Source organism: Silene latifolia, chromosome X, assembly GCF_048544455.1.
Source record: "Silene latifolia isolate original U9 population chromosome X, ASM4854445v1, whole genome shotgun sequence".
NCBI classification, from domain to species: Eukaryota; Viridiplantae; Streptophyta; class Magnoliopsida; order Caryophyllales; family Caryophyllaceae; genus Silene; species Silene latifolia.
The window spans coordinates 226,507,438-226,521,268 of record NC_133537.1 but is presented as its reverse complement, the minus strand read 5'-3'; the positions used below and the strand labels follow the sequence as shown (position 1 = coordinate 226,521,268).

The window sequence follows — 13,831 nt, the reverse complement described above, 5'->3', positions numbered from 1 at the left end:
AATGGGAAACTAAAGATAGTAAATGACCCAATTATGTGCTATAAAGCATAGGAACGAGGTTAATTCGGGGACTAAATGTGCTCAAATATGAGTCACATCAAATGCAACGACCACTAAAATACGACTCACATGACCATTCAAACATATATTAAAACTGAGTAGGATTAACCTACCTTTTAGCAAATCTCCAGAAGCAATCCGGCTAATAATAATCTTCCACAAAAACTATCACCTAAATATTATAATTAAATACATTTAATTATTAACTAATTTAATTAAATTAAAAATGAATTCAATAACTTAAATATAAACCCATCTTAAGCTATTCAAATCCCGTCTCAAATAATCGCCAATTACATGGGTCAAATCCCGACTATAACTAGACTCAAACACTCACAACTCTCCCTACAAACACGGTATAACCGTGTTTGGACAGCCCTCATGTAGACCTCCAAAACAGCCCCTACAACCACCATATCCACGGCCAACACCACCACCCATCACCACCGTGCACCACCCTCACTATAGCCACCAAACTCGCCCACGACAACCACCAACCGAGCCCCCAAACAGCAGCCCTAACAACGACAAGAGCAGCCTAACAACAACATACATACACGACTTAAAACACCACCAAATACCACCATAACCGCCACCACCATGAGCCACCACCACTCCCATCTGGCCATGGTGGTCACGGCCTGCCCTACACCCTATCAACACCTCCTCACGAGTCCACAACCGCCTATACACGACAACAACAACCACAACTAACAACCACTCAACCAACCTCATATGCCCTCTTTAACACCTAATTTAAACACCCAAAACGCTACCCATTCCACCACCCACTACCACCACGTGACCCTCCCATCAACCCAAGACACAACCCACCCAAGGTCAGCCCAAAACAACCAAGAAAGGTGGGTCAAAAATCCGTCTTAAGACGATCGCACAACAACAACAAATAAACCTATTCTAACTCGGTCAAACTCGTTATTGGTGGTCAACGGTGGTCAAAGGGGTGTTCAATGATGGTCCTAGGACGGGTCAAGGTTGAGGCGGGTCAATGGTATTAATTAAATAATATAGAAACAAGTTAAAGACGGTTTTACTTTACGATCTCGAGGCGGAGGGACAAAATCTCCATTTTTCTTTTCTCTCCTCTTTCTCTCTATGTTTTGGTAGATTTTGTGAGATTATGAAAGGATAAGATTGATGGGTGGATAAGGGTGGAGTATATAAGGTGAGGTGGAGTATATATGTATACGTATACGCGTATCGTATTATGTATTATTATTATCATTACAACTTCTTCTTCTTCTTCTTCTTCTTCTTCTTCTTCTTCTTCTTATTATTATTATTATTATTATTATTATTATTATTATTATTATTATTATTATTATTATTATTATTATTATTATTATTATTATTATTATCATTACCATCTTATAATAATAATAATTATTATTATTATTTTATTATTATTCTGTCTCATACATAATTCATAGAAACAATATAAAATATTCCCTCCTATTCCGAATAAGTGTCCCATTTGGACAATAGCACGAAAATTAAGGAATATAGTTAAAATAATGAAAATTATTATATAGGGGTAAGAATATATGAGTTAAATAATGAAAAGTATTGAATATGATGGGTTATGGGTGGTTGGGGTGGTAAATAAAGAAAAGAGCTAAGGTTAGGAAAGTAAAAAACCATGTCCAAATATGGTAAATGGGACAGTTATGTGAATAGACGGAAATGGCAAATGGGACAGTTATTTAGAATAGGAGGAAGTATATAATTATAAAATACGGGGTATTACAAGTACTCCGGCCTCCTTCTCTCCCCCAAGCTCGAGATCCCCCTGCATAACCAGATCCTCCAGAAAAGGTCCTAACCTGATTGTGATTGCCTTTCTTGTGGCCCGACTGGTTGCCACTCTCGCTCTCCGCCTTCCATTTCTCACCATTCCTTTCCTTAGCCTCTTTGGCTAAGTGCACTAACCTCTCAGCGTGCCCAGCTCGTGCATATACATCTTTCAAATCTATGAGTACCCTAGTTGGTAAACTATCCATGATCTTCGGTGCCAAACCCTTTTCAAAGTGAAGAGCCAAACTCCGTTGACCCATCTGCATATCCTCTGCATATCGTGACAACTCTATAAACCGGTGGTAGTACTCCGTAACGGTCATATCATCAGCCATGGTAAAGGAATCGAACTTAGCTTTCAGCTTGTGACGGATGTGATCCGGCACAAAGTGTTCCCTCATAGCACTCTTGAAGCCTACCCAAGGAATAACATCCTGCCCCAGATCTCTGTAGTGTGCCCTAGCATCCTACCTCACATTCTGCTACCATACTTCAGCCTTATCCCTCAGGTAGAACACTGCCTGCTCTACCATCATGTCTGCCGGACACTTCACAACCTCTAGCAAACTCTCCATTTCACGGTGTCAATTATCGAGCAGTTTTGGCTTACTGGTGACCTCACAAGTAGAGGGGTGGAAGAGAGAAATGATGGTACTCAGATGAGATGAATCAATAGGCTTCTCACTTCCCTTACCCACGTTCTTGAGTGCCTCCATGAGCGCATCTTGCTGCTCAATCATTCTGGCAACCTAATCTAGCGTCATCTCATGAGCTTGGACGTATGCAGCTGACCTCTTTGGCGGCATTTTGAGCTGATATAACCAAGAAAACGTAAGCACATAGCCTACGGCTCAAAATAAACAAACCATCCGCCAAAGAAGTACTCGGCCGAGTACTGCGAAATACTCGGTCGAGTACTGAGACTACTCGGCTGAGTATCCTACTCCAGTAGCTGACCTCCAAAACACATAAAGCATACTCGGTCGAGTACACATGGTACTCGGTCGAGAATGCCTCACTTGGTCGAGTACCCCTCTTACTCGGCCGAGTGATCAAAACCAATAGCTACTGCCTAGTACACACAAACAAACACTCGGTCGAGTGCTTGGTTACTCGACCGAGTATCCCCTACTCGGTCGAGTACCCGCCCAGCTCGGCCGAATCATGCCAAAATCGAGCCAACTACTACGGAAAACATAATTAAACATGCATATACTATACCCAAACATGTTACTACCCTTCAAAAGCCAAGTAATAACACATATATCATGCTCAAGTACTACCATGATCAAGATACAAAATCACTTTCATATTTTATCCAACAACTTCACAAGAACATATGTATAAATACAACAAACATTACTCCAACACACAATGATTCCCAAGACACCCCCATGTTGATCGGCTTTAAGTTGTAAGGGCCTAAATGCGATTTCGGGACATCTCCCAAGCCTCTGCGGTAGCTCCAAACAACTCCTACCCGGGTTCATTTTAATTAGACTCCCTATGTTCATTTGGTTCATTGGTTTTAGGTTTCAAAATCGTCGCTCTGATACCACTTTGTAACACCCCCACATACCAAGGTGCCTTACCAAGGACCACCCTAGCATGAGAAGCTGATACAATCTTGGTTGCCCGAGGTTAGTATATCAAAAGTAACCATTCAGAAACATTTATTAAAGTATACTCCCTCCCATCCAAACCAAAGGTAACACTTGCTTTATCACACTTGTCGAGACACGTTTTGCAACGTGAATATCTTTAGTTACACGTTATTAACAATTATAAAAATTTGATATTGTTGTAGCATTCATGACGATAAATCAAACAAGATCTCACATGACTATATTTTGTCTTATAGATTAACAATAATATCAAAGATTCCTTACGAACATGATTAGTGACAAAAAGCAAGTGTTACTTTTGGTTTGGATGGGAGGAAGTAACATTTAGCGAATACATCATCTCAAAGAATACCAAAACGAAAGTGTGTAAAATCTCAATACAAAGAAATCCAAAACATATAAACTCGTAACAGCGGAAGCTAGACTCGAAGTGATGGCATCCCATCCTCGTCCCCGCAGCTAAAGACAACCATCACCTGTCATAATCTGCTCACCATCCCCGAATGGATCACCACAGTTTTACAAAACAACAACGGGGTCAGTTCACTACATAATCAAGATAAGCAATATACAAGAAACAACCACAACGACAACTATATAACCATTCTCTAATGCTAATCATCTCTCACATCTGACTACAATTTCAAGTGTGTAGTCCTGCCAGATTACCTGCCGCGACAGATAATCCACACCGCCAGTGGGGGACCGCAGCCTTGCCCACCTAAGCCCCGCTCATTGCAACGAGCAACAGCCTATGTCCATTAATGTGCACATACCCCTTATGACGGGAACCACAAGGGGCTAATCAAGGGCGTGAAGCCACTCCCGCAAGTGACTCCACTCAGCCGAGGATGCACCTCACCAATATAGCCAATTCACCACAATTCCAACAATCAATCAAGAAAGATAAGCCAACAATGATACTATTCATGCCATTACAATTATAATCATCTTAAATATATTACACAGACAACTGAGTAGGGAAAACCTACCTTAGCACTGATCCGAATACGAGTCTTTAGCGGAAGCTAGAAACGCTCTTCTATGAATTCTTCACCTAATAACAATCACAAAAATCTAATCACAACATGTAATCACCCCTTCTTCCCCCAATTCCAATACTAGGGTAAAACCCTAAAAGACAAATCTAATAAAAGATATAAGACTAGTGACTTACCGACGCAACTGACGTGAGAGAGAGAGAGAGAGATGATCAAAGACTCACGAATGATCAAAGGTCTTGGGAGTGATTAGGGATAATTAGAGAACGTAGAAGTGATTTAGGTTTTGGTAAAAGTGAAAAGTAAAACCGTTAAACACGATTTATAACTTTATTCATCCTTATCCAAATCGCGGAAATAATTCCCGTCAGACCGGATACTCGGTCGAGTACCAAGAGTACTCGGCCGAGTACCCCTTACTCGGCCGAGTATTACCATACTCGGCCGAGTGTTCCTGGACAATATCCTGACTAGAAAACCCACGACACATTACTCGGCTGAGTTAGCCCTATTCGGCCGAGTAACAGGACTCAGAAAACCTTGATATTATACAATTTGTAGGCACGGAAAATTTATTAATGCGCCCAATAAATAAAATAAATTAATTATTTTGAGTTAATTCCAAATTTTAACTTAATTTACTTATTTTGTCCCGATTAAATGAAATATGGGTCGATTCGGATTACAGGAGGAGCTATTCGGATCATTAAACTCAGAAAAAAGCAAACTTGGGCCGAGTTCACTAATAAACCCACAAATGGGCATGTGACCACCAAAGCCCAACAAAGAGAATTAAAACACTATAAATAGAGCTCTTCTCATTCATTTGAAGGGTTAAAAATTCATAATTGCAAAGAAACTAGAAAGAACAAGGTACAAATTCCTACAAATCATTTCTATCAAAATCCTTGCAAGCAGTCAACAAGCACATCAAATCGTGCCACCTGCGTTGAAGATTCAATCACAAATTCAAACCTTCAAGAGAGATTCAAGTCATCGCGACCCTCTCAAGAAATCACATTAACATGGCTCGTAGAGTAACTAAAGTTGTCTACCTTACGTGTACCCCGTACACGAACCCCTTACGGCACATTAGAATGAGAGGATATATTAGAGATTGTACACGTACTTTTGATATTTATTAATAAAATTTACTTGTTTCCTTGTTTTGTATTTCAGTTATCGCAATACAAAATTTGTTGTTACACCTTCATATTAACTCACAATAATACTAACTATCACACGACCTTCCCACTATGGCACTATGCACTTAGGCAAAGGACTACCTGTTAAACAGGTAAACCCTTCTTCTAATTGAAGGCCATTTTATTTTTTCACTCTCTCTCACTTCTTCTCTGTCTCACTTCCCTGTCGCCATTCATCCTCTCTCTAATGGCGAGATTATGTCCACTTCCAATGGCGGCGATGTGGTTGAAACTAGATCTGAAGTTTGGACACAACCGTCTCCAAGAACTCTCTCTACGAACCCTCGGTCAAGAAGATGCTTGTTGGGAAGGTTGGTGATGCAGTTTATGGTATTAGAAAATTGTTCCAATTAACAATCCAGAAAATTTAGGATTTTCAGTAATTAGGGTTCTTCCGATTTGAAGTTGGGATTCCGTTTGTCTTGAACTAAAACCATATTTGAAAGTTTTATCAAGTAAATCTTGCTGTTGAAGAATAGTTGTGCATTTTATGGTCTTAAAAAAACTTAGAACTGAAATTAGATAAAAGTTAAGGTTTTTACTTCATTAGTGATTTAAGGTGCTCTTGAATTGGTGATTGAATTGATTAAGAATAATGTCAAGGAGTTGGAGGCACAAATCTAGCAAGCATATTACAAGAGATGCCAGGGATTACTCTGATTCGAAAAAAGAATCTGGTTTAAAGGAGGAAAAAGTGAGGGAAGGTGTAGGAAGTGGTGGTGGTCGTAGTAGTAGTAGTAAACATTTGAAGAATATAACGTCGAGTGAAGGAAGAATAAAAAAGGTGGTAATGGAGTGCTTCTTGTTGAAGGAAGAAGAAGAAAGACGGTAATGGGGGAATAAGAAGAAGAAAGGCAGAATAATAAAGAAAAAGAAGAAGATGAAATGAATAAAAAGAAGAAAGGCAAAATATGAGGTTAAAATAAGAGGAACCAGAAGTCACTTAAGTGGCTAAGTGCAAGCTAGAAAAGTCGTGTGATAGTATTATTGTGAGTTAATATAAAGGATGAATTAATTTAAGATGGACAACAATAGGATAGATTATTCTTATGAAATAATCCAATATAAATTTATGTACACTATATTAAAATAATACATTACAATAAACAAATTCAAACCAACTGGAAACAAATTCAAACAAGATACAAACCAAATGTAAAAGTTCACCAAATACTTTATCACTTAAAAGTTCTATATGAGCATTAAAGGATATGAATTTTTTTCCTATTCCTATTTGTTGGAGTTTTTGGTACAAATAATATAAAAGTGCAAAGACACAATATTTTGCTATGGATTTAACCACAACCCAACCTTGTATTATTATTCACACTAACAATAATGCAATTTCAATCCTCCAACACTTAGCTACTAGCTAAGATTTCCAACTATGCTTAACTCGGGATATTAAGCACACTCTCTTATTTTCCAACAATGACTAATGACCTTTATATATAGGTCATAAGTCCTAACTCATCTAGTAACATACAGAGCCATTACAACCTTCAAAACTAACTCCTAATATTTACACTTATAACATCTAACATTTAACTATTACATAAATATTAGACATATAACATAACTTTGACATAAATACTCTAATATTATTAACACATCAATATTGTTGGGGTTACTTCCCAACAAACCACCCCTTAAGCCCAACATTACTTTGAGCTTGTCAATCATCAGGCACAGCGACCCTATCCTTCACTTGGAAGCACATCCCTTCACTTGAGAGTACCTCTTCTTGAACTAACTCATCTTCACCACATCTTCCATCAAATGTGAATAAGTTAGTTTTACTTTTTCTACCCTTGAGAATCACCTTACCTTTTTTAGTGACCTCCAAAACAACATTCTTAACATGAATGGTACAACCCTTAGAATCTAATCTACCTAATGAGATTAAATTACTACTAATGTTTGGTATGTATCTAACATCATCAAACCTTCTAACTTGACTAACGTTAAGTGGTACCTTAATTTCTCCAATCCCTTCAATCTTTGCCTTTTCACCATTTGGCAAACTAACCATTTTTCCTTCACATTCTTCATAAGAAGAGAACCACTCTCTTCATCCACATATGTGATAAGAAGTTTCCGAATCAAACACCCAGCTCTCACTAGGTTCCTTTTCACCATGAACCATTAAGAGCACACCATCATCAACTTCTGCCAAAGCTGCAACCCCACTTGCATGAGTCTTTTTCAACTCTTTCAAATCTTCTTTTGCCTTAGGACATACAGTTTCTATATGGCCTAACTCATCGCAGTAGAAGCACTTAATATTAGGATTGTGTTTTTTCCAACAACCCTTCTTCCTGCCACGATATTTACCAATAAAAGCTCCTCCCTCACTTGAAGAGCCACCACCTTCTTACGTCATCAAATTCTCGGACTCTAGTAAAACTACAACGGTCTCATCTAAGGCCAGTGTTGTCTTCCCCACAAGTAAACTAGTAATAACTGTGTGATACTTTTTGGGAAGAGAAGCCAACAACATTATTGCCTTGTCTTCTTCTTTGAATGTCTCATCCAATCTCGCCAATTGGGTGATCAAGCCATTAAAGTTGTTTAGATGGTCCCTCAAATCGCCGTCATCTACCATCTCTAGCTCGAAAATATCTTTCTTCAAGAATAGTTTGTTAGCCAAGAACTTTGCATTATAAATGCTACATAACTTGGTCCACAACTCCTTAGAATTTGTCTCCTCTAACACACTACACTTGATTTCTGGTGCAAGGGCTAAACGGATTGTACTAACCGCGCGCAACTTCATGTCCTTCCATTTGAGAACATGAACATCATCGGGCCTTTTGTCTTCAAAAGTCACTGGTGAGCCGAAGTAATATGCTCCCAAAGATAAATAATAAGTCCTATTACCTTAAACTATATAGTAGAGGTAAGTTGGGTGTCGAATCCGCAGGGAAGGCGGTGTAATTAATGTGTAAAAAGTAAAGAGTACAAGTAACAATAATAGGGGGGTTTTGTTGATTGAATAAACTATAATCTACTAAACAAATAATAAAGATGGGTGAATTCAGATAATTAAAAGGTCTTGGGTCAACAAACATCCACTATCAACAAACCAATTGGTCTTCGATTGTCTTTAATTCAATTACTCTCAAGTACTTTATTGTGGAAATATAAGTTTCCTTCTTCCTCTTAAATTTAGTCAACTAACTCGAAACGTGATATTAGAAGACCCTAATTATTGAATAATCTAAGCCAAGCATCTAGATTTAATCCAACAACAGCATTAACAATTCAAAGAAGCAATAAAGATAATGATCTTTAACACACGCGGTTAATGATTCGAATTATATGCTTAGACTCTACTTCGTCCTAATAACGATGAAACACATACAAATTATTAGGGTAAAGTTTGCTACTTTAGTCTAGATTAATTGAACAATTACGGATTCAATTTCTAAACATGCAATAGATTAAAGTAAACAATTACTAATTGATCAGATTAGCAAAAAGAAACAATAATCATAAGATATGAGTAAGAGACATAAACAATACTTGAGAAAGAAAGAAAGAAAGAAAGAACAATCTCACAATTTAATTAATTGATAGCTTCAAGTGTAGATCCAAGAAAGGGAGGATTAGTTCCTCATAATTTTCTAAGCAAAAGATTAGGGTTCTTGATAGTCCTTCCCTAATTACTAGTTGAATGAATAATAGAATAGAGCAATGTAATTAACCTAATTAATAATACTGATAATAAAAATAATATAATTATAATTATAGGAGTAGCTGAGAATAGGAAATAAGCAAGTCGGAAGACAAAAGCCTGCTCAACTTCTCCGATACGCCCGTGACACGCCCGTGCTGACGTGCGAGTCGCACGTGGATCTGGTCACTTCTGCTGTCCCGTGTTCTTTCTCCATACTTCTTTTCCTGGATCTTAATAATTGTAGCGAACTAGAAGACCAACCCATGTGACATGCTTCAAGTTGTTGGCTCTTTGTTTCCTCGTCTTCATTTTGCTTAGCCCACTTGCAATTTCATTTCAATATTTGATACTTGAGCCCAAAGCATTAGAAATCTATGATCATGTAAATTAACCCAAGACACTTCCACAACTCATTTATCTATATTCTCGACTAAATATCCCATAATATAATTAATATTATAAAATGAGCATTTAAAAGATTACGCCTCTAAATCTCCACTTATTTCAGTAATACTCACCCAAATCGACACTCATATACCGTATTAAATCCGTCTTATCAGTCACATACAATCCCTGTTGTATGAGAACATCCTTCCATGCTTTGCCATAACGAGAAATTATACGTTCTTGCCATTGAACAACTCCATCTCAAACTTTGTAGCAAACTTTTCTCCATCGAGCCGTAGCTCCGATACCACTTGTTAGGGTTTTTGGTACAAATAATATAAAAGTGCAAAGACACACAATATTTTGTTATGGACTTAACCACAACCCAACCTTTATTATTATTCAAACACTAACAATAATACAATTTCAATCCTCCAACACTTAGCTGTTTGGGCTAAAAATAGCGCAATAAAGGGAAGGCCCACTTGATAAAATGAAAGACTATGGGAGGAGTGATAAGGAGGAAGGAAGCCCGTAATTAGAGAAGGGGGGAACGGGCTGGCGTATGCGGAAAGAAGACCAGGGGCCCATTAGAGGAGACGTCCAGATCAAGGAAAGAAGAGTCAGGGAGAAGTTAGGGAGAAGTCAGGAAGATCGGGCAGAATTGGAGATGACGGCCAAATATGGAAAGAGTTCTTATGGAAATTATATTCCCTTTTCCATAATCAAGGTAGGACATATCTAGGGTTCTCACCCTATAAATAACCAAGGAAGCAAATCAAGAAAGACATTCAACACATCCACATATTCACACATTGACGTCAAGACCTCAGCATATTCTCATACTCATATATACATCCGCCCAAGATCTTGCAGGCCTGATACCTCATGCCAGCAAGATTAGCACTACGTTACTATTGTAATCATCCTCCTATTAAAGTATAGTGCAATATTTGGAAGGCTATCATCCCTCCCGCGGTTGTTCCCACATTGGGTTTTCCGCGTCACCAAATCTCACGTGTTAGTTTATATTTCGCACTTAATTTCTTTATTCACTACAAAATAAACGCGGAAAGCTGACGGAAAAAAACCGTCACTATGGCCTGTTTTCCGTCAGGAATAGCCATTTCTGACGGTTTTTCCGTCAGAATTTAAGCGTCACTATAAATGGTCACAGAAAACAAAATTCTGACGGCATTTCCGTCACAGATGACACTCCTGACGGTTATTCCGTCAACACAGAACATTTAGGGGTGATGTAGCAAGTCAACAATTTGTTGACTTATCTGACGGAAAAACCGTCAGAAGTGGCCAATCCTGACGGAATATCCGTCAAATAAGTCAACAAATTGTTGACTTACGTGACGGAAATTCCGTCAGTATTGGTCCTATCCTGACGGTTTTTCCGTCACATAAGTCAACAAATTGTTGACTTATGTGACGGAAATTCCGTCAGGATTGGCCACTTCTGACGGTTTTTCCGTCAGGATATATCTGGGCAGTAGCTAAAAACAGCCGCTTGCTGCCCAGCCACACTGCGGATTTTGCATTTTTTTTTACGCACCAAACTTGCAAAAACCAAATACAACCGTCGACCGCCAAGCGGGAATCCATTATCATGTCGACCGCCAAGCGGGAATCCATTATCATGTCGACCGCATGAGCAGGAATCAAGAGTAGACAACGAAAGCATCGAAAGAAAACCAAACACGATTGGAAGACCGAAGTTATTACATAAAAGCTAAAGGTCAAATTTTTACATGTCTCATAAAATAAGGTCTTTTACATACCAACTAAACTAATAAAATCCATAATCATAAGTGTCCTAAGGTAGCCTTAACTAAACTACCAACATAAGAACATAGACGATGGTACTAATAATTACCTAGAGGCTCAATAAAGTCACTACCAAAGCCATGCCCGCCATCCTCATTGTCTTCTCTACGGAAAGGGCGGGCAAAACCGAAGCACGAGGGAGGGGGTTGAGATGCGCGTATCTCAGCCATTGCTTGTTTCATTTCTGCCATTTGCTGAGCTTGGAGACGGACTGTTTCTTGAGTGGCGCGCATTTCTTCCTCAAGACTTTGTCGTGCGGCTCGCTCATTGTTTATTTGGGTGGCAAATTGAGTATACTGGGTAGGAGTGTAAGAGAATGATCGACGAGTACCTTTGTTACACGGACGTTCATACCATTGTTCGGCCGCTACATCACCGTGCCCGAAAAATCTTCCACGATTGTCAAAACCATCGACCGCTTTGTAGAACGAACGGTACTCGTCTGGAGCCTCTCCGGGGGGCGTTGGTCGACTCATCTCTTCTTGATAAATGGCCTAAAAGAAGAACAAATAAGGAAAAAATGATGTTATATTTAAAAATGAGGAAAATATAATAAATATTAACATTATGAATTATAGAAATACAATAAATATTAACTTACGTCGGTCTTAGCGGCTTGAGGTTTAACCCACTCCCCCTTCTTGTTTTTCTTGGTCTTTGTAAACAACTTGTATGGTGTGGCCGACTCACCCTGAAAGTAGCATAAAAACGTAAATTGATTATATTCGGCAATCAATACTTGTAACCAATTTGTGAAAAATAATAAATTTGGAGGGAGTATAATACTTACCAATTCCTTGAAAGCATCGGAGCAACTCTTACGGCCTAGAGTTTGAGTGCCTAGTGCTTTCCCGTCCTTAGCACCCGACATTCTATTTGCCTTATTTGTCTTAGAACTTTTGGCAAATTCAGGGTCTTTTTCTTCTCTTTCCTTCAGATTCACCCACCAAGAGAGCGGTACCCAATCGGGTTTGTTCTTTAGATACTTGAGTCCATTAATAAGCTTGGTAATCCGCCTCGTGACCTCCCTTTGCCAATCGGGCTTAGGGTTATACTCTTTATCGACGGACTTCACATGTTTCTATTTCAAAAACAAGTATTTAATTAGTAATAGAAGATGATTTTATTTAATAAAAATAAAATAAAACTTATTAACGTAAAGTAAATAATAGGTAACATTTAAATTACCCTAAACCAATTCCACATCTTCAAACGCTGCGCTTGGCTCGCCTCACTCCATTTGGTGAAGTACTCGTCATCTGAAATGTTATTTGTGAACGACCAACTGACATATTTTTTTATGCACTTGTCACTCCACCTGAAAATTAAAACAAACATATATTGAAAATTTAAATAAAATGATTTGAATGATATATATTTCATAAAGCTAAAAATAAATTTTAGAACACTTACCATTTACCATCTGGTTTGTTTTGTGATAGAATTATCTGCATATTATCCGTTTCCGGATTAAATGTCTGAACACCCTCGTCATCATCATTATCAATCTCATCGTTCTCATCGTTACGGCGACTTCCCCCACTACTGCTCCCTATCAACTTTCGAATGAAACTTGCCATATACTAATCATAAACAACAGAAATTGTCAGTTGAATAAAAATCGTTAGTACAAATTGGAGTGTCATGAACAATATAATAAATAAATAATTAACACCGCAAATTGATAGTCCAACAAAAATGAAAACAAAAATGAAGTGTCATGATTAAAATGCTTCAATTTGATTCAATGATTAAAATTCATACATAAAAATGATTTCATTAAAATTCATACATTAATATAGTAGAATTACAACAACTCCCATCACTCATCACTATCACTATCACTATGAATCTAAAGAGGTTCATCATCATCTGAAAAAAGCATTCCAACTTCTTCATCTTCTTCCCCATTTTCGTCTATTCTATTTTCTTCAACTTCAACTTCATTATCCTCTTCTTCTCCGACATCCCCGTCATATTCCCTTTCACCCATTTCCACAACCACTTCATATTCATCTTCAGTTTCTGACTCTTCCACCAAAATTGGTGAAGATGCGTGATCATTGACAACCACATCCTCTTGAAAGACAATTTCGTCAACAAGAGCATCAACATGTGATCTTGCCTTGATTTTAAAAACCGCGGACCATTGCTGATTACCTTTCTTAGTGGTTGGATAAGGATCATAACAAACTTGATCGACTTGAAAAGCTGCCACGAATG

The 13,831-nt window shown here is 38.2% G+C and overlaps 1 long non-coding RNA gene across 1 annotated transcript; it reads right to left on the bottom strand.

The window, feature by feature from the left end:
• Nucleotides 1-12,441: 12,441 nt before the first annotated feature.
• Nucleotides 12,442-13,115, bottom strand: LOC141621728 (uncharacterized). The gene is made up of 3 exons (XR_012532622.1): nt 13,022-13,115; nt 12,797-12,926; nt 12,442-12,689 (listed from the first exon to the last, which is right to left on the bottom strand). It is a non-coding gene; the product is annotated as an uncharacterized LOC141621728 (long non-coding RNA).
• Between the last annotated feature and the right edge of the window lie 716 nt (nt 13,116-13,831).